A 22,191-nucleotide genomic window follows, 5' to 3' on the forward strand; every position below is an offset into this window, starting at 1 on the left:
GTCAAGTAAACAACCTCATGTCTTCAGTTAGACATAGTGTTAAAGGTAAGTCACCTAAAAATACATATTACATAAAAACAAAAGAAGAAGAAAAATATATCAATGATTATAATGCAATCATTGCCCACTTATGGAATGCAAACATAGATGTGCAGTACATTGCAGACAATTCTATTGCAGTTTCACGATATGTCACAGCATACTTAACTAAAGCAGAAAAGACAGAGCTCCAAGACCTCTGGAATGACCTGTCATCAGATAAAACAGTATCTCAGAATTATGCAGCTTGGGCATAAAAATGCTCACCCATAGAGAATGTGGATCTTATGAAGCAGCTGATCGTTTAACTGGTACTTCATTGTATGGTAAATCTGAAAATATAGTATGGCTAAGTCTTGGTCCAGCTAAATCTAGAAAAAGAGTTCTAAAATCATATGAAGATATAGAAACAATAGCCAAACATGATCCCAACAGCCACGACATTTTAAAAAACAATTTATTGGACACATACTACCCAAACAGAAGTAATACTTTGGAAAACATGTGTCTATACCAAATAGCCCAAAACTACACATACTAAAATAATATGAAACCTGATGAAAAAAAGGCAAATATAGAGTGACAGACTGTGAAGGCAGCTTAGTTAAACTCACTAAACCAAATTTAATTAATCATATCAAATTGTCATTCAAGACTCCTCAACATAAAGAAGTATATTACATGTCCCTGCTACAACTCTTCAAACCATAGAGAAAAGAAGAACAATTACTAGATAACTATGACTCATATGAGGATGCTTTCAAAGCAAATGAAAGCACTATAACTGATGTAAACTTTACACAGTACAAAACAATGTTGCACAATGAACAGCAACATGAAGAAGAACTCCAAGCCCAACTAGATAAGGATACTCCTGACAGTAGTCAACCTTCTGTAACAGGAAGCCAAGAACCACTGGGAGAACCACTAATAACAAATGAGGCAGAATTAGCTATGATAGAAGTAGAAAACACCATGTGTCAGTATGAAGATAAGGAAGACTTAACTATACTACAATCAAAACTAAACAATGAGCAAAGTAGCATTTTTCAAGAAGTAACAAAACAAATTGCACATGGTGTAAAACATGAAAATAAAGAATGTTCCTGCCATAATTATAAACCTATACTACTGTACGTCAGTGGTGAAGCTGGTTCTGGCAAAACATTCCTAATCAAAATCATTAGTAAGTTCCTTCAACAATTGACAAACAACAAACTGTCAGCTGTTGTCACTGTCCCCACAGGTTTAGCTGCCTACAACAAAGGTGGTGTTACATTACACCGATTACTACTATTACCAGTAGAACACCAGAACAAATTAGACTATTACAAATTTTCTGCAGAAGCTGCAATGGAATTACGCAGAGTATTGAAACAAATGAAAATGCTACTAATAGATGAAGTGAGCATGGTCTCCAACCTGATGTTAGCTTTGATTCACCTCAGATTACAAGAAGTACTCAAAACAGACTATGAAGAGCTCTTTGCAGGAAAACACATTATTGTTTTTGGAGATCTGCTTCAATTAACACCAGTAAAAGGTGAACCTATTTTTAAAACATTAGGGCACAAACTCTGCCGTAAAACTGTTGGCAGCATTGGAAATGTCAACCTTTGGCAACATTTCCAATACAGAGAATTAACAGAAAACATACGCCAATCTGCAGATCTCACTTATGCCAACATTTTAAAAAGTTTGAGAGTTGGTATACTTTCTAAAGAAGCAGAAGCAACATTGAAAACCCGGCACATTAATGCACTTTATGGCGATAATGCATGTGCTACAGATGTTATGGAACAATTAGCCCACAAAAATGTCAATTGTATGGCCTTAATGCCAACTCTTGCAAGCTGTCTCAAATTCAATGAAATAATGTTAAGTAAAGCAATGCAACCAATAATGGAATTTAGCGCCACAGACAAACTAGATGTACATGGTATGACACTACCCATGTGTGACCAAGCCACAACAAGACTAAATAATTTAGAAAAATCAATCTCAAACACAGCAGGCTTAGAAAAGATGTTAAAATTATCCTTAAATTGCAGAGTAATGCTTAAACGTAACCTTGACGTGGACCAAGGACTAGTTAATGGAGCACTGGGTACAGTTGTTGGCTTTCAAACATACCCACGTGACAACAAAATTCATTTTGTCAATATACTCTTTGACAAACTTTCAGAAGTAAAACGGATAGGACGCTCAACAGCTAGATTCCTTCTCTTCAAAGATATGTATGTACGCAGAGAACAATTTTCTCTAACTCTTGCATACGCAGTCACGATTCATAAATCACAAGGTCTTACCCTAGACAAAGCAATGATAGATATTGGTAACACAGTCTTTAAAGAAGGCATGAGCTACGTAGCACTATCACGCTTACGTACACTTGACGGTAGATTTCTAATCAACTTTGATGCAAGTAAAGTAAAAGCTGATATTCCTTGCATTTTAGAATATAATAGACTTCGCTCACTATACACTCCCCATCTAAACACATATTCTGTTCCACAAAAACTAAAAGGTTGTAATAGAAAACTAAATCAAACAGAAATGCAACACAACGTCACTGCAAATCCTCCAAAGAGAGTAAAAGAAACTAATACTTCATCAAGTACCACAAACAAAAAAGAATCAATTAGAGAAAGTAAACCAGGTACTTCTTTAAAGAAGGAAGACAAACTCCAAAAAAAGCAGTTAGATACAGAACTACCTGGACCATTTAAATTCTCAAATATAGTTGGTGTAAGTTGCTATGCAAATGTAGCAATGAATATTCTATTTAAATTACCACCAATTGTTGACAACATTTACTTACACAGTACAGACCCATTGTGTTTGCAAATGTTAGTACTTCACAGAAATGCAGCAAACAATCCTGACAACATATAGTGTTTTTGGAATAAGACGACAATTGGACTACTGTGCTGGAATGGTGAAATTCACTATAAACTCACAGGAAGATCCACAAGAATTTCTAATGTACTTACTACAAGTACTGGAAAACAAAAACATACCTATAAATGAAATCTTTCAGATTTCATACATGTGGAAACATACATGCACTCTCTGCAACAGGTGGTCGGTCAAAAAAACGAAAAAAAATATCGAATTACAAAAATCTCGAATTGAAAATCTCGAAAAAAAAATCTCAAATTATTTATTTATTTATTTATATGTATTTGTGGGTTCAGGTAAGTATAAAAAAAGGGTAAAATAAAAAAAAATGAAAAAGGGGGGTTGGAGGGGAACCCCCCATTTCGAAATAAAAACGTATTAAAAAAAAATTCGAGATTTTTTTTTCGAGATTTTCAATTCGATATTTTTTTTTCAAGATTTTTTTATTCGGTTTTTTGACTATAAACCCTGCAACAATGTGACACAAGAAGAAATCCCCAATGAACGCTTAATATATATATATCAATACCAAATTGTGAATCCATTCCATTTCAGCAACTTGTACAAAATGCAAACCATGGTAGATTATGCTCTACCTGCAATTCAGATAATCGCTCCACGTTAGTAATACAAACACATAGTAAATACGTAATACTCATGCTTCTACGTTACAATGCAGATGGTACCAAAAACAACTGCAAGCTGACTGGATTCACACATGGTCAAATATCACTTGGTAAGAAAACCTTCACAACAATAGGTATAATCTACCACGCAGGAGCCACAAACAATTCAGGGCACTACACTGCATATATAAAAAAGAAATGTGGATGGTTTGAATGTAATGATAGTACCATTACTCTAAAGCAGAGATTACCAGCAAATCTTACAAACGCTTATTTGATGTTCTTAAAACCAAAATTTGATAAAGAAACTGTATTTAAACCTTTAAATAAATGTGTGTTAAAAAAATATAAACTGTTAGAATACTCCAAAAGCTATCTAACTGCTCAAAGATTCTACAACAACTAATCAGATAAATGAATACCACTAAATTAGACCAAAAAATACACAGTTAGAATACACCAATTGGTATCTAACTGTCCCAAAATTATAAATTTGTGTTAAAATAATATAAACTGTTATTGTTTTGGAATACTCCAAAAGCTATCTAACAGCTCAAAGATTCTACAACAACTAATCAGATAAATGAATACCACTAAATTAGGCCTAGAAATACACAGTTAGAATACGCCAATTGGTATCTAACTGTCCCAAAATTTAACAATATCCAAATAAATAAATCAAAACCACTAAAATATATTAAAAAAATAGACAGTTAGAATACGCCAATTGGTATCTAACTGCTCCAAAATTTTATAATATCAAAACAAATGAAGAATCTGTTACTGCTCCAAAAAAATACAACAAAGCAAAGTATAAAGCATTAGCCAGAAACAACAAGTGAACACTGAAAACAAACAAACAAATAAACTGTAGCATAACAGGAAAAGGTTTTTTTTTAATCCAACATGGATTTTATTTCTCCCACAGACCCAATGATTTTAGCAACAAACACATAAACTGAGCAAATTGCACAGTACTCTGATTTGTACTCTACTAAATATGAGGGTCGAAAAAAAATAAAAGTATATTGCTTATACAATGTAATAAGTCATTACAAAATACTAATACTAACATGCTATTTTCTTTTATCACAGAAATGAAGAAGAAAAACATGGACTCCCATTACTAGACCAAACAGTAAGTATACAATAATAAGGACAACCATAGCAGCATATCACATCCATAGTATCTAATACCTTTGTTCCTCATACATTTGTTTTTCACCCAAAGTTATAAGCAAATATGAATGTGATATGCTGCGGTGCTTGTTGCCAGGGCATAGAGTCTTGGGTGCATGGCCAAATGCCATGCACCCAAGACTCTATTCCCTGGCAACAAGCACCGCAGCATATCACATCCATAGAGTCAAACATTTCAACTATGATCTATGGGAAACTTTTAATGTCCGCGAACAATGTGAGTGTTCTTAGAACACTTTGAACTTGCCAGCGAACAATACGGACACCGTTTTCAGGACACCCCCTACGAACATTTCAGAACAACGCGATAGTTCTTAGAACACTTTCAACTTAACAACGAACAATACGGACAGCGTCCTAAGGACACCCCCTACGAACATTCCAGGACGCCGGGAGTGTTCTCAAAAACGTCTTCAGAACACCCCCATCTTGTTTATTTGCGAACATTTCAGGACACCGCGAGCGTTCTTAGGACACATTCAACTTGACAGAGAACAATACGGACAGCGTCCTCAGGACACCCCCTACGAACATTCCAGGACACCGGGAGTGTTCTTAGAAGCGTCTTCAGAACACCACCATCTTGTTTATTTGCGAACATTTCAGGACACCGCAGGTGTTCTTAGGACACATTCAACTTGACAGAGAACAATACGGACAGCGTCCTCAGGACACCCCCTATGAACACTCCCCGGACACCGCGGGTGTTCTTAGAAGCGTCTTCAGAACACCCCCATTTTGTTTATTTGCGAACATTTCAGGATACCACGGGTGTTCTTAGAACACATTCAACTTGACAGAGAACAATACGGACACCCCCTACGAACACTCCACGGGCACCGCGAGTGTTCTTAGAACAGTTTCACTTTGCTTGCGAACAAAACTGACACATATTGACTCCTTAGAACACCCCCTAGTCAGTTTATTTAGAACATTTCAGAACACCCGTGATGTCCGCAAACAAATCGAACACAAAAAAAACGTCTAACACATAAAAAACACAACTTTCATCCTATCTCATACGCTCCCACCCTCCCCAAACACTCCTACTCACCAACACACTCTACAATATACACATTTTGAACAAAGTTTCACCGCGCTGTCTGGGGACGTCCGCGAATCCAAGATCGCGGGCGCTACCGAAAAATCTGACGCGCTTCACACTCCACGCCGTCCAATCAGCGAACACGTTGCATGTCCGCGAACATCACGCAAGACGATTGGCCAATCAGGACACTGTCCGCGGAGCGAACAGGGACGTGTGTCCGCGAACCGAACACAGATATCACTAATTTTTTTTTACCTACTTTTTGGTCATTTTAAAAAAAACTACTGGACGGATTTGCACCAAATTTGCAAAAGCACGCTTTCGGGACCAAGCCGCTGCTCCTGGTCCAAATTTGGTGGAAATCCGTCCAGCGGTTTGGGCTGTAGGCGCGAGCAAAATTTTTTTCCCATTCATTCTATGGAGAGTGAGTATAATGTATACAAATATGAGCATGTAGAGGGAAGGTAGAGTAATAAAAATAAAACTATGAGAAAGTGCTCATAACCATAATGATTATCTTCATGCACAGAAAGGATTGCTCTCTTTCAAGCCTGTATCTTCCGCTATGTATATGTTTCATATGATGTGACTGGACCCTAAGTCTACAAATATAGTACCTTTTCAATTTTTACTTCCTGACTGTTACTGAAGAAAACTATGTGGCTTCGATATGCCAGTAAAGGATAAAAAGGGCGAGCCAGCCATGTGATGTCATCAGTGATGTCATCAATGACATTTGTAATGTCATCTTTGATGTCCTGGGTGTTAGTGTTAGCAGTGCACGGTGGCGCGAGTTATGGTTGCTTATGTTACCATGACTGCTGAATTTCAGGGGTTTTTAGGTTTTACTCTGAGCCATAACGTCCCTTTAACAAAGTTTTTTCACTGAATTTCATAGGTTTTTAGTACCGCAACTTAACCATAACGTCCCTTTAACAAAGTTTTTGTTACTGAATTTCACAGGTTTTTAGTAGCACAACTTAACCATAATATCCCTGACTTCATATTCATGTAACATAGAACATACTAACCCCCTCGTAGTGATTTTCATGTCCGCGGACTACCGCCATGTCCGCGGACACATCGAAAATCTGAGCGTGGTCAATGTAAATTTAAATAGTGTGCCCCATTTCCCCTTTGAAGTTGGCTCTGAAAAGAGCCAGTTTTTTTTTTTTTTTACAGATGCTTGACAGACACCTGTTATTTTGTATTTTTTTTCTTGTTTTTTTTTCTTACTTTACTCCTAAAATCTTCACATAACCTTCTCCAAAGCAACCCTTACATTCCAAAATAGAAAGGCATTTCCCGTAAAAGATAAATAAGTGCCATCTTCTTTAAAATTAACAGCATTACTGGCATCAATATTTTCATTGTTACAGAAGAACATACCAGCTCTAAGCATGAAGGCACACATGCCTCGGTTGATGACACACCTAGCAATATTTTGCTGAGGACAAAAAACTGAACTATTGTCCCATATTGCCCTAGGTAATAATCCAGAAAAAATTACTTTTGCATTTGGAAGGATCTTCATTACTGCTTGAACCAAACGTTCCAAATCAGCGAACAAAGTAGGGGCACTGACGTTGCCCAAATGGAAAGCACCATAGTGCAAAACTACCACATGCGGACTGTTCATCGTGGCCATATCCTCACAAACTTGTCAATTCCCTGTACATTGCAATCAGGCACACTGCTCCACACCACCTCCACTCCTTTCACATCAAAGTTCTTTGCAACATGCCTGCATTCAGCGTACTGCTGTAAACCATGCACAAACATATCTCCGAGCACCAACACCCTGACTTTCTCCACTTCTGCCAACTTCACCACACACAGTCTCTTTCAACACAAATCCACAACCTCGACATCGGATTGGCTGATCCGTACAGTCTTCTTTCCATGTTGGATTTCCTGGAAAAACCCAGAAGTAGCACGCCCTGTCCACGAACAGCCGCCGTGTCCGCAGACGGCGTCCACTTTACTCTCTGTGCCATTCCCTCATTGCATACAGCTAAGCAATCACACAATACGAATAACGTCCTCAGAACAACCCCATTTTGTGAATTTTTTCGAACATTTCAGGACAATTATTATTTCATTATTCAACATATTAATATTACAAATATTATACTTTCATCTTGTACTCTGCACACAATGCTATGTTTCTCCATTAGTAGCTCAGTATACTAGATAGAATCCCATAATACAATGCTATTTATATCAATGCATCGTTCAAAGCACTAATAACGGTATGATATTTATTGCAATATCCTTGACACTTTTTTCGCAACATTATAATAAAAATCCCTAGTACACAAATTCCATGAAAAGTACATACACATGTGATGTCATCAGTGATTTCATCAATGACATTTGCGATGTCATCTTTGATGTCCTGGGTGTTAGTCTTAGCAGTGCACGATGGTGGCGCCAGTTATTTTTCATAGCTTACCATAACTTGCGATTTTCAGAGGTCTTTCGGCTGTACTTAGAACCATAACGTCCTTTAAACAAACTTTTTTTAATATCACGCAAACAATATACAAGCATGGCGTGCAAAAACCAACTTCTACAGATGGCTTTACACAGAATGTTGCAAAGTAAGAATGTATCCTCGTTCACAGTGAAGGTCAGCTGCTTCCATTTTTTTCTCTGGCCCCGGAGAGGCTCACGAAGCGGACTATAAGGTTGTATTGTGTTTTGACCTTGACAGACAGAGATTGTGATGAAAGACTTCTCTTGAAGGAGTGTTGCTAAAACGTAAGAGAAGATAAAGATGACATTTCTGAAACGAAACCACTTTTATATATTATATCACTATGCGAAAGATCGTTGGCACACGCAGAGTTGTATTTTGGGACTGCACCACTCGTAGACAATGGAAATTGCATTTGTACTGTAAGTAACCCTTTAGATTATTTTATACCAAATATAATTACAATAGCGTAGCATTGAAGACCGCGCAAGTTGAACCGCCAAATTTATCCCCTGTTGTTTAGAGGGCTCTGAAAAAGGCAGACGACACAGGGTGGGTCAATAGAAATAATTTAACCGGTCTATAGGGGTTAAGCGCTCTACTCGCTATGCCACTTCACTGTAGCCTGTCAAGTGGCACAGCGAGTACAGCGCTCGCTTTGACATCCATGCACAGCTTGCTAACGCAAGTTTGAATCCCGGCAAGGCCAAACACAGCCTTTCATCATTCCGTGGTCAATAAATGAGCACCACACACCGTGGTTAATAATAGGCACCGCTTAGATACCTCACGGTTCTTAGCGCTATATGAATGGGAAAATATTATTATTTTATTATTAACATACTCTGTTGCACTATCTTCGATAGCAAATAGTTTCACGCCCTAATAAATAAAATGATGATTTTTAATGAAAATCGGCTGGTGAGACTAATTTATGTTTTTTAAAACAGGTATGTGGCTCTATTTTGCCTATGTCACGATTTACAGACTCCAGCGGATGGGGTCTTCAACTGCCAGGTGCAGGTCCAAATATGCAACTTCATGACCCTCACCATTTTATGGGACAATCGCCAAGGACCAATATGCCCTTACGCAGTACTAGCGGCTACAAACAACATACCAACCAATAGTGTGGTCTAATGGCTCGTTGTTGGAGCAACCTTCCGATTATCAGAGCGACCATTTACTGCTTTTATCATAAACCAACAGACTATCTACCGCAAAGGAACAACGCGTGGCTCCAAATAAACTTTTGCTGATCGACAGCAGAGACAATAGCAAATCGCTGAATATTCACTAAACATTTCATGTGAAGTAAATGTACTTTACCAAATGTACAATCCTGCTGTTTACTTTTAAACCACAGTTTCATATTCCGAATTGTGGCGCACTGAGTTGTAAGCTGATCTAACACCCTCTGTACCGCAAAGGAACATCGCGTGCCTCAACATGAACTTTTGCGGATCGACAACAAAGACAAATGCAAATTGCTGAATATTCTCTAAACATTTGATGTCAAACAAATGTACTTTACAACATTTACAATCTTGCTGTTTGCTTATAAATCACTGTTTCATATTCCGAATTGTGTCACGCTGTGTTGTGACATAATATGTGTTGTCTTCCGGGTTCTGTGTAAAGTCACTTAGGACTGCAGAGGACTGGGCGCGTTTGACTACGCACCCTGTAACGTCACGGAGAGAGGCGGGGAATATGAATGCTTTGATAATATCAGGCTTAGGGGCGGGAGATATGATTTAGTGTCGCAAAAGCAAGTCAGCCAGGTCAATAACGCCAGTCATAGGATTATCACATAATGTCGGCGCACACCAGCCGGATTTATCGTTTCTTTAGTCGACAAAAAGTCGGTTGACGCCCCTAGGAAATTGTACTATTAGCGGACAAAAGTAGTGGTCTTAAAACACTTTCACCCTGACAACGAACAATACAAACAACATTCTCAGAACACCCCCATTTTGTGTGATTGCAACCATTTCGGGACACTGCAAGTGTTCTTAGAACACATTCAACTAGACAGATTTCAATACGGACAGCGTCCTGAGGACACCCCCAGTTTGTGTATTTATGATCAATTAAGTACACTGCGAGCGTTCATAGCTCATTTTTACCTTCCTTGCAAACAAAAATGACACATACTCCGTCCTCTAAACACCCCACCATTTAGTTTATTTACAAAATGTCAGAACAGCCGTGTTCTCCGCGGACAAATCGAACGCAACAAAAACGTCTAGCACATAAAAAAACAAAACATTGAACCTATCTCATACTCCCCCACTCTCCCCAAACACTCTTACACACCAACACACGGCACTAAATACAATTTTTTATCCACGTTTCACTGCGCTGTACGCGGTTGACTGCAAATACAAGATGGCGGGTGGAACAGAAAATCTGACGCGCTCCACGCCCCTCGCCGTCCAATCAGCGAACCCGTTGCATGTCCGCGGACATGACGCAAGGCCATGGGCCAATCGGGGTGCTGTCCGCGGAGCGAACAGGGAAGTCCATCCGCGAAGCGAACACAGATATCACTAATTTTTTTGCCTTACATTTTGGTCATTTTTAAAAAAACTACTGCACAGATTTACAGCAAATTTACAAAAGAACGCTTTTGGGACCAGGCCGCCGCTCCTGCCGCAAATTTGGTGAATCCGTCCAGCGGTTGGGGCTGTAGCCGTGCGCAAAGTTTTTTCCCATTCAGTCTATGGGAAAAAAAAGTTTTGGGACCCCCTTATAACATTTCCCCCCCTGGACGAATCGTCACCAAACTTTGTAAAAAAATTCAGAGTGACCCAAATACTTTTTCTGCAAAGTTTGGTGAGGATCCGTCCAGGGAGAGCGAAGTTATAAGCCGCCCAAAAAGTGCTCTTCCTATGGAAACAGCAACTTAACCATAACTACATGGCCACTACCGTGGCCATGTAATATATATATATATATATATATATATATATATATATATATATATATATATATATATATATATATATATATATATAGTCTGTGGACATTAAATAGGCATTTGAAAAATTAAATATCATTTTTGTGACATACATGTATTATAGGGCAGCGATAGCAGCCCTTTAGTTAAGAAGAGTCGGACTCCCATACGAACCCCTCAAAATTCTATCGTTAAAAACATTTGATTGAAGTAAGGGAGTTGGCTGGAATTTCGAAAGTGATTAAGGATTCATCCCCCCCCCTTGACTGCAAAGCTTTGTGTAGATTCATAAAAAAATACAAAAAGGCAAAACATTTATTTTTCCAAAAGTGTGCCCTACTTCCCATTCATTTTCCCATAGACAAACAAGGTCATGTTTTTGCCAAAGCACACCCCCTAAAACACTGGATGGATTTGGACCAGGTCCAAAACAACTTTGGCAGGAAGCATTGACTCGCAATCAATGAGTTTTGGTTTTTGCGTGCAGTTTTTATTTAAATATTTGATGGAAAATGGGGATCCCCCTTCTCAAAAATAAATAGTTATATCTGGGGGTTTAACTGAAACTGTTTTTTTTTAGAATTGAAACGACCGTCATCTTGCTTTTCTCTTGATGTAAGAGATATCTCCGGCTATAGCCAAGGATATGTGAAAACGAAATGCACGAAAAAAGCTATTTGCAGGTCAAAAAACATGAGGTGGGGGTAGTGGCTAGAGGGCACCAAGTGAAATTGGATAGTTGGAGGAGGTCTATGGACTGAGTTTGCAACACAAAGCTTTCTGTTCCCTCAGCTATAGCCTCAAATAGCTGACATCTCAAAGCAAACTGGTAACAGAAACAGCGTGTGCTGTGGGAGGAAAGGTAGAGAGCAGGGGAGGTGAGGAGGCCATCTGGGGAGAGTCAGGAGCTGGCACAGATGAGGGGCTGCTTGGTGAGGGCAGGAAAACATTTTTCTGGATATTTTGCCGATATTCGCAGTTATATTTGAGCCTAGAAAGGACTACCGATAACCGCGGGTAAGAGTAGCCCTTTGCCCGCCGCTATACATTTTGGGGTGTCAGTATTTTGTTTTCTTTTTGAAAGTTATTTTTATAGTCTTGTTGAGGGTGAAAAATCACTGAACATGGCCTAAGCTCATGTCCAGTGACACATGGTTGTATTTTAGCTGTGTGTTTTCAGACTTTTGAACATGTGAGACTGTGGAGAAAAACAGAAGAATTAGGTTTAAAAAATGAATACAAAAAGGAGCCCCCCTCCTCTAGTTTTACATGTCCCATACAATGTTTTTTAGTCTCTGTATTGTCACTCATTCTATTATATCTTGTACCTACTACATGTTTCCGTACCTAGTTTACTGTCATGAACGATTCTCTGCTTTATTCATCTTCAGCTACCTTGCATAACTACATGAGCAGTGTTGCACTGTATTGATCGTTTAAGTTCTTTTGTATTATAAAACCTGTAGTGAGCCCCCCCACTTTAACTAACAATTTGTAACTGCAGTTATAATAAAAGTCAATGAACTGTAACCATGGGTATAATAAAAAAAAAGTGTTGGGTTATTATTTTATTGTATTTGTGTATTTATATGTAGTCCTGAAAAGGGCTGTCTTGGGGTACACTGAGTGTAATATTTTAGCACATTTCGAGTACTGTTTTGATGTTATGAAGGAACACTGCATGTTCTTCATTGGTTAGGTGTACTCCATCATGTCTATAGACATTGGCCATGTAGAACTGTATGTTGTTGTTTGAAATCCATAATTAGTTGTGGTCTCTCATGAATGCTGAAACTACTTTATTAACATGTCTCAGTGATTTCTCAATGTTGGCATTAAATCTGGTGGTCCATCACCATGTTTGCCTGTTTGAAAGGGTGCTCAATGTACTGCATTTCTTGGCCACTGGGTCATTTCAGCGGACCACTGCCATAGTGAGGGGGGGTCTCACAGTCCACGCAGTCACACTGCCTACACCAGGTGTTGGCAATCATGACTGCGCAACCCTCAGTCCGCAGGCACATATACATGCCCAGAACACGCTTAGAAAAGGCAGGCTGTGGGTCCAGACTTTTACAGGGTGGCACACTTCCCCAAAGTGCTCGGTGCCCTAGATTGCACCCATGTGGCCCTACGTCCACCAGGTTGTATACCTCTGTCTATGGAAACTATCCTGGGTCTACCCATGACAGTTTCATATACAGAATGGCTGCCCTCAGCGGGGACCTGGAAGTTGGGAAGAATGGCGACACATGGCTCATTGGTGAGTACAAATGTCTGTGCATGTCACACACAGACAAAGACACAAACCCAACTAATGACAACCATCCTCACCTACCCAGGGGACAGTGCCTACCCTTTGAGAAATACATGATGACGCCAATACGGGACCCCACCAAACCACCCCAGGTAAGAAACAACGCAGCCCATATTGCAACCAGGCCCATAGTGCAGCGCACATTCAGATTGCTCAAGTCACGCTTACACTCCCTTGACCGCTCTGGCAGCCGGCTACTATATGCACCCCCAGTAGCATGTGCTCTGCACAATGTCGCAACACGGCGGGCGTACGGTGGACATGGTGGTGCACCAACATCCCCAACCACATGCACAGGTGCTGATCATGGGAGGGGAAAGGGTATGTGGCGAGGCAGCCCGGACCCAGCTTGTTGACACATTTGTCACCTAAACTCCCACCCCAACTGTCACAACCTTACCACCCTGAGAATGTATTCACGGAAGTGCTACTTTGTGTGCATCCCTAGCTACATAAAGATAACCAATCTGGTGTGACCAAAAGGAACACATGCATGGTGCATATCCCACCCCCACCCCTGCAAAAGAGGCCATGTAAATCACTGCTATGTCACCCAAACCCTCCCAACACCCATGACATCTGTCCTCCATGCCATGCCATGGCATGCAACAGTTGAACAGCCAACCAAATGCACAACACATGACACAATTGTCATTAAGTGCAACGTGAGAAATGTAAACCGGCATGAGACATTCACACCTGACATGGGACCTGATGAACTCACTTGGCAAAAATCTACCACACATCCAAAGGGGGTCATCATGAGTATGGCGGTACGCCATAGACAGTGCCGGTAAGTCACTGGCACTGTACTTACCGTACCGCCATATTATGAGTAACCCTGGCTGGTGGAGGGCTGTGTGGTGGTCACACAGCTCCACCTGCAGCTACCACTACCGATGGGCCCGTGTCAGCACATGTTACTTACTGTTGGGTCGCATGGATGCCAGGGTCGAATGCAACAGCAGCATCACCTGGCGCCACAGGGGGTGGTGGCATGGCTTTTCCCTGAATTACATGCTGACGTGCTGTTTTTTCATCTGCCAAATCACTCAGTATCAAGCTGGCCACGCGACAACACACGGAAGACCACGCTCCTGCCCAGAAGGCCATTTTCCTGCCCCCAGAGCCCCGAGCCAACACCCACCAGCCATCTGCTGCTGCCTGCCTGCCTGCTGTCCAAGTGCCCTGCTATTTGGTGCATGCACGTCAGCCATCTGTAAGGATCCAGTTGATGTGACTACCCCTGCTGGAACAGAAGACTCCCGATTGCAGTTCCATCGCTCCACAGCCCAGCACAAGGATCCAGTTGCTCATCCACACCTGCCTCGTGGGTTGCCATTTCAGGGGAAGCACCATCAGAGACCACTGGCAACCCCCAGCCAGAGAGGCAGAGGGCTGCCAGCTTCTCAGCAGGAGAGGTTGGCATCCTGGTGGAGCAAGTCCTGGTGCATCATGATGCCCTCTTCGGAAGAACACGCACCGACAAGGATGGATGGAGAAGGATCTGGACAGACATTGTGGTTGCCATCTACGCGGAGGGGGTGGCAACCCGCGACATACCACATGTCAGTAAGCACTTGGAGAACTTCAGGGACACAGTGGATGCAGAGGGGTTCTGGGTCCGCCTTAACGACGACCAGATGAGGGTCCTGGAATGCATACGCCCAGCGATTCACCTCCGGGTCCTTGAGAGGCAGACCCGTCCGGAGTTGAGCGATAAGTGTCCATGTGTACTGATTGGATGCAGTGCATGTTGAGGTGTGCCAGGAGTGTGCAGCATGGACATGTCTGGAAAGGCCCATGTATTGATGTGTATGTGTATGTGCAGGGACATGAGCCTGCCGCATGTGAGTCCAGTCATGTGTGATGCACAACAATGGTGTATGTGTTCCAAAGCATGATGCACAAATGCATGTGGAGACGCACACATGTTAGCATTTCTGTGTATGTACTATGCCATGGTTGGGGTGTGACACATGGATGCTGGTTCCACCTTCATGCATGTACACAGTGTACATGTGCGTGTGTGTGTGTTTGACATGTGTGTGATACACCATGGATGCAGACATGGAGTGAGCCGATTGGCAGATGTGACATAGTTGCCGGTGATTGCACTGTGACAGGTGGTGGAGATGTACAGATGCATGTCTATCTGGTGGCGTGTGTGCATGTGTTTGGCACTCCCTGTGTTGCTTGTGACATCTGGCTGACCTTTGGATATACATGCTGTTGTGTGTGTATGGATGCTGCTGCCTGATGCGTCATTCCTGTTCATTTGTGCATGTGTGTGGGTTCAAATTATATGTGTGTTGGGGAGTGTGATGCCATCTGTGAAGTATGACACTGCCACTCATGTGCAACTGTCATGTGTGTATACAAACATTGTACAGTGCCCTGATGCCTGTGTTCTGTCTCTCCCAGTCTGTAGCATCAACTGATGAAGAGGGCGGAGACGGTGCTGTGGAGCACGGCAGCAGGGATCCCACCGCCAGCCGGAGACTTAGGGCCCAGCTCCCCTCCCGGGTTGTCATCTCTTTGGGGAGTGAGGAGTCTGGTGCCACGTCAGTGGCCGCAGCTGCCGAGGGTACGTTCAAGCGGCAGTGTTTGGCGGTGGACTCCTCAGCAGCAGTAGGGGCAGCAGTAGGGGCAGCTGAGACCCCACAGGGGCCTATGGTGGAAGATGGCACAGAGTCATCCAGGTTGGTGGTGGGTTTGGTTGAGGAGGAGGCCGTGGAAAGGCCACACATGGGGCCTGGAGGTGGCAATTCCACCAGTGCTAGTGGTGCAGTCCAGGGGCAGGGATAGGAGGCAGCACAGGTCACAGGTCACAGGTCACTGCAGAGGTCCCTGTGTGTAACCCTGTCTCTGATCCTGTGACTGCATCATCCGGCACCAGCAGGGATGCCTCCATCCGGACCCGTTTTCAGGGAGGGGATGCACGTACAACAACTGGCCTTCCTCTCCCTGTGCAATACGTGACCGTATTGAGCCTGTCCTAGTTGGGGTGACGTTGCACGAACGTGGGATTCGGGATGACGTGCAGGGTTCTTGTCAGGACAATGCACGTCCTTTCGGATCTCTCATTGGCAGCCTCGACCTACTAGGACAGGTCGTCGGCACTGGGATCATCCATCCATGTGCTGGAACTCCTTGAGACCCCCTCCTCAACTGAACCCCCTATGCGCCAGTCATCCTCCGTGCCATCTTCCCGCCCAAGCATCACCTGGGCCCCCTGTGGAGCTGCCCCTGAGCCAGCGGCCAGGCTGGCGGAGGACACATCCCTGCCGCAGTCGGTAGTCGGATGTCCAGCAGGGGTGGCCACCCCACCAACTGGACCCCAGCAGATGGAGGACGTACAGGCATCATCGAGCAGGGCACGTGCACGGTGGCCCCAGAGGATTCCATCAGCCTGGAGGCCGTCGGGGTGCCAGAGGCATTTGCATTGGAGGTAGCAGCAGGCTCAGGGTGGGAGCTATGATCGCTCGGGCCATCAACATTACAGGAGCAGGCATCGGCCAGAGGGCAGGAGGACCCTGGATTGGGAGTGTATTCGGTGTGGCAGCACTTGGGCCAGCAGATAGATGCAGAGTGGCGGCGGGCGGAGAAGGCATGGCTCACTATGGTCAGGGCAGAGAACTCCATGTGCAGGGCATTGAGGCGGGCTGAGTGCCTCGAGGCAACTCGCAGGGAGTTGGAGGAGGCCATGGCTGCATCCCTGCAAGACCTCGAGGCCAGAGAAGACACCAGCCTCCGGAACATCGACGTGGAGTTTGATGATGCCCTGGCCCGGAGCATCAAAAAGTGAGCCGTAGGACTTGCCTGCCGCCTTTGTACATAGTTCTTTAGGGTTAGGTTTCCTTTGTTTTATCTTTTTTTTTTGGAGTGCATGGACTTTGCTCCACTTTATGTATATAGTTATTTTATTCATAGTACTTTTTTGTACGTTTCCTTTTGTTTGGGGATCATGGACCCTTTGGACTTCCATTGTATATAGGTCCAGACTTGTACATACTTTCATTCTTTGGACATCCCATGGATCAATGTTTTTTTTGTAATTTATCTATGTACTTTATATGGACATTGGCAATGGACCACTTTTCTTTTTTCCTGTTATTGATTTTTGTTTAACATTGGATTTTTCTTTATTTTAATTTTTTGCTTTCATTATTTCTGAATTTTCATTATGTTATTTCATTATGTTTTTTAATACATTTCATATATCTTCATTATCGGTGTTGTGTACTCTCAATGGTTTTGTGCATGTCTCTATGAGCATTGCCTCAGTCATGTGTTGCCACTGTGTGGCTCCGTTGTACATTCATGCATGGCCATGCAGCTTCTTTTAAGACTTCCATGGCATGGGTAATTTGGGAGTGGGTGCAGTGGATGGTTGTGTGCTTGTACTGGGGGCCAGGGGGATTTGGGTTGGCATTAGGGCCATGGGTCTGTTTTGTTATGACATGTTGTTAGGTGGGCTATGTGTCAGGGCCTGCTGGCAGGTGCCCATCACTAGGGTGGGGTGGGGGACATGAGTAGGGGCCTGCTGGCAGGTGCCCGTCACTGGGGTGGGGGACATGAGTCAGGGCCTGCTGCCAGGTGCCCGTCACTGGGGGTGGGGTGGGGGACATGAGTCGGGGTCTGCTGGCAGGTTGCCATCACTGGGGGTGGGGTGGGGACATAGGTCAGGGCCTGATGGCAGGTGCCTGTCACTGGTTGTGGGAGACATGAGTCGGGGCCTGTTGGCAGGTTGCCATCACTGGAGGTGGGGTGGGGGACATGAGTCGGGGCCTGCTGGCAAGTGCCCGTCAATGGTGGGTGGGGTGGGAGACATGAGTTGGGACCTGCTGGCATGTGTCCATCAATGGTAGGTGGGTGGGTGGGGTGAGGGACTTGAGTCGGGCCTGCTGGCAGGTGGCCATCACTGGGGGTGGGGTGGGGGACATGTGTGGGGGACATGTGTCGGGACTCCCAAGTGCATGGTGCCATGTGGCCTGCCTGCGGACTATGGTATGGGGTGATGGGCTGTCTGCGGGGCATGCCCAGGGGTGATGGGCTGCCTGCGGGGCATGGCTTGGGGTGATTCCTGCGATTACAGGTGCTGGTGGTCATACCTGTTAGTCTGTTGCATGTGCAATGGTAAAGCACACCTAACATGAAGGTTTTGGGGCAGCTGCTGCTGGTCAGATCAGGGCACCTATGTCAATCTGTTACAGATCAAGCATCTGTTTGCCAAAAGTGTGCAGTCGGGGTATGGCTTCCCGCAACTGCAAACTTTTAATTGTTTTGTGTTAAAAGTAAGACTGTGTCAAATGCAATCATTGTGAATATTTTTTCTGAAAATTACCTCATTGCATGTAGGAACAGAGTGAGTATGCCCTCATGTATCTCCTTCAATTAGTCGGTGCAACAGCGCTTTCTAGGACGAGGAGCACCATGAAGGGTTAGGATAGTGTGTCCTGTTTAAGGAGAGTGTTAGGGCTTGCATTGATGGCGCATTAAAGAAATTGGCTCAATAGAAGCTTCCTTTCCGATTCCTAATTAAAAGTGCGACACATGTGCAACGTGGACATTCTCTTCAAGCCACTGCAGGGTGCCTGCCATTTCTGTGTAAAAAAAAGAAATCATTTTTCCTAGTATTTCCCACTGAACAAACTGTGCAGTTATAGGAATAAATGTAGTGTACTTACCACTTAGTAGTACAGTTCTGCTGTCAGTACTGTGCAGTTTTCCTGCTGACAGTTGCTTCTCAGTTTGTATGTAAAGCAGCACTGAGGTAATACTGTAGGAAGCACAGGTTATTTTTCTTCTTGGTGCATTCCATTATGTTGAGTACACTGTGCAATTGCACTGTTGCTTTCATAAGTAGAGAGTTTTCCTTTTAATTCACTTATGTGTTGCTTTTCCACATGTTCGCTGTCTTTGCTGCATGCTACAACAATGTAAGAGAAACCCTGTGCTTTTGGACAGTGTGGATGCTACTCGAGGTCCGCAAACAGTTGCACAGTCTGCGGACCCTGTGGTTATCAGCATGGGGCCAGGGGTTTCTGTATGTTGTATGGTACATTTATACAAATTAATGGTATCCTGCTAAAAACACATGGGGGGTAATTCATGGAATCAAGCGCAGAAGTGTCGCACGCAGCTGGTGCACAGAGTGCGTGTGGGGCATCTTGGGCCAGCTGCCTGCGCCAAAACCCATTTTGACGCACAGCGTATTCATGGATTTTTACATCCATAACCAACCGTGGTGCCGAGTGGAGCAGCGACCCTGCAGCAGCGCCAGTTACGCCCTAAACCCCAACCCGTGCACCAAAAACATTGCACAAATCCCCTACATGGAGCAAACCAGTATACAGCCCCCAACCACAAAACCGCGCTAAAAAAGCCACTCAGCCCTGACGTGCAAGCGAAATCGCGTGTAAAACTCCTCGTGCACCCCTCAAAATATGCGTACCTCGCTTGCGCCAGCGAAATCGCGTGTAAAACTCCACGTGCAACCCTCGGAATACACGTACCAAGCTCACGCCAGTGAAATCACGTGTAAAACTCCCAGCGCTCCCCTCCGAATACGCGTACCCCGCACCCGCTAACGAAATCGCGTGTAAAACTCCCTGCGCACACCTCTGAATATGCATACTGTTAGGCAGAATCCTATGCAGTTCCCTTAGGGAGCACTACAGAGATTAGGACTACAGGTATATACAATAAATCCCCTTTGGTATCAGTCTAACCCACACAGATTTAGTTGATAGCTGTGGCTAAGCAGTCAGACTTATCTCAAGAGGGAGATGAGCAGTATTCAGGGTTTACACAATAGGACTACAGTACAATGGAACAAGGAAACACTGACCAAAGCTTTGTAGCAAAAATAATATATTTTTATTTTACACACTCTTACGTTCAACACACAAATCACTATCCTTAAAGCAAGTTAAAACAGTCAATAGTAGAAGTAAAAGTATACACAACTCCCTGTTTTAATTGAAGACAAGTTTGAGCAAGAGTGAAAACTGAGCAAAACGGCACAGTGTAAACCAAGCAGAAATGGCAATCTAACCATTTCTGAAAAGGGAGGGAAAGGACAAGTTATACAGATTCAGACTCTAAAAAAACACCAACAACACTTCCCAAGTGGATTGTGAACAAGTTAGGCAAGGCAGTACTATACTATACTATATAGTATATGAAATACCTGGTGAAAACCGAGCAAAATGGCACTTCACAATATTTAAAAAGGGAAGGAAAGGTGGTTATAAGAGTTTTAGGTGCACCAACACATTTCTTGATGAAAAGCAATCTAGAGAAGGGTTGTAACAGATTTAGTCAGAGTCAATAGGCCTGTGCCAGAGTCAGTGGTACAAGGCAAAGTGCCCAGGATCAAACGGTTCTAGTAGCTGCAGTCAAGTCTTTATTTAACGATTTGAAAAGGTGGTTGCAGAAGGTAAAAGACAATGTTAGATGATAGGGGCGGCCAACCCAGAAAGTAAGTAAAGGATTTACAACACCTTTAGCAGTACCCAACGAAACGGGACGCCTGGCGGAACAATGTACCTTTAAAGTGGTAGAGGATCCTGCGGTGGCGGTAGTTTCTGGCAGTTCTTGCAGTTCGGGAGATCCAGCAGAGGAAGATAGGCTATCGTCGTGGAGGAAGGTTTGAGTCACTGCACTGCCCAGGGATGAAGCCAGCCGTGGTGCTGTCAAAACGAAATAAAAGGTACGTATCCTAGTGGGGGGCACTGGCGATTCGACCAAGGCAGGTCCTGGAAGGCAATTGGTGAACTGGTTGTCCCCACCAGCTCAAGGGAAGAAGACTCTTGCAGGTGAAGATCTTCTCGAGTCGTTGGAGAAAAGTGGTGAGGATCTGCAACAGGGCTTCACAGGTGGTTCAGTCATTGCAGATGTCTTCAGCTTCTCTCCTCTTTAGGGTTCTTAGTTCCAGTGGCAACGTCTTGCTCTCCAGTCCTCAGTGCCCTGCTTTTATGCAGAAAGACCCCCATTCATACAGTCTAGCTGTCACTCACACAGTAGGGTGGCTATCCTGGCGGGATAACCCTCCAGCCTATCAGGGCAGAGTGTGACTTGGGTTGCCTAGGTAACCCTGTACAGGGTGCCTATTCCCCCTCCCACACATCCTGTCTACCCAGACTCTGTGGCGCAGAGAGGAGGGCTTCTGTGCAGAAGCCCGCCAAAAGGATGAACAAAGGATCCCCGACCCGGGTTAGGATTTCAGAGAAAAATACGAGAAAGAAATAATATCAAAGATCTGGCAATAAAAACCTACCTGAGTAAAGTTAATAATAAAATAAACCGGCGGTTTGGTAGAGGCTGCCAGTAAAAGTGGTACCCTCGAACAATGGGAAGAACCCATACGGAAATATTAGAGTAAGATGGGTTGTACTGGTTTTGTTCATAACTATTGACTAGTAAAGTCAATGGGGACTTTACATGCCCTGGGAGACAGTAGTCAGTCCCAGGGTATGGAGTCTATGTTTTGGGGTCACTGTGCCACTCCTGTGTTACTGCACTGAGGGTGCTGTGTAACACACGTGTGAAAAGATGATACCTATGAGGGTGAGAAAAACCCCATAGACCATAAGCACAAAAATAGCCTAAAAC

Source organism: Ambystoma mexicanum, chromosome 2q, assembly GCF_040938575.1.
Source record: "Ambystoma mexicanum isolate Mex_15411 chromosome 2q, UKY_AmexF1_1, whole genome shotgun sequence".
NCBI lineage: Eukaryota > Metazoa > Chordata > Amphibia > Caudata > Ambystomatidae > Ambystoma > Ambystoma mexicanum.